The sequence below is a fragment of the Egretta garzetta genome, unplaced genomic scaffold (genome assembly GCF_000687185.1).
Source record: "Egretta garzetta isolate BGI_Z169 unplaced genomic scaffold, ASM68718v1 scaffold520, whole genome shotgun sequence".
Taxonomy (NCBI): Eukaryota; Metazoa; Chordata; class Aves; order Pelecaniformes; family Ardeidae; genus Egretta; species Egretta garzetta.
In genome coordinates this window covers 53,076-54,139 of record NW_009258482.1, presented here as the reverse complement: position 1 = coordinate 54,139, position 1,064 = coordinate 53,076, and positions in this window count along the sequence as shown.

Sequence of the window (1,064 nt, the reverse complement as noted above, 5' to 3'; positions counted from 1 at the left end):
TTCTTGATAATGAGGGTGGTGAAACCCTGGCAGGGGTTACCCAGAGAGGGGGTGTAGGCCCCATCCCTGGGAACATTCCAGGCCAGGTTGGCCAGTGCTGTGAGCAACCTGATGTGGTTCAAGGTGTCCCTGCTCCTGCAGGGGGGTTGATGACCTCTAGGGGTCCCTTCCCACCCAAAACATTCTAGGATTCTATGACTCTATGACGTGCGGAGCACTCTCCCACGGCTCAAGGGAAGGGGACACAGGCTCCTCCACACTGCAGGAGATGGGGAAAGTGCTCCTCTACCCTGCGAGGCTGCACGGCAAAGAGGTCTGCAGGGTGCAGCAATGGGACTGGGTACACCCTTGCGGCCACCGTTTGGGGACCACGTCGTGCGTGCCACTGCCCCGGGGGTGCTGCTCCTGCGCTGCCCACGTTAGAGCGGTGGCTGCTCTTGAGCAGGGCGAGGTGAGGAGCTGCTCATCTCAGCTCACCCACCTCGGGCTGCCGATGCGGGGCCAGGGCATCTCAGCGATGCTCACATGAGCTCTGCTCACTTCAGCGTGTCTGTAAAGCCCAGGGCCTGGAGAAGCAACATGCTTGGACATGCCCAAATATCTTCTCACTTACAAGTGTCCTTGCTGCTCCTGAAAGTGGCCCTGGGTGGCCTCTGTGCAAGCCAGATGGTGGGATTTCCCCCACTGGGTAAGGCCCGGGCTCTGGGACGGGTCTAGCCCATGGCGAGGACCATTGCCTATTTCTCTTCTCCAGGTGGCCCCAAGCCTGCAGACCCCACAGCTTCCTGGGCTGCCCCTTTTACAGGTGGAAAAGCCTTGGTCTGTCCTTTCCCTCTTGCTAGGGCAGCCAAGCCACTTGCTGGCCACCCCGTGCCATCTAACACAGCTTTCCTTGGGATGTGCTTTCCAGAGCCGCTGTCCCTCCTTCAACACCCCCAAATGCACGCTGGGAACTTGTGCCCTCCTTCGTGCACTCTTGCCCTCCTGGGAACCCCTAACATGGGGTTTGCCCTCGAGCCCCAGCACCTCTCCGAGCAGTCAGAGCATGTTCAAAGCCCATCGTG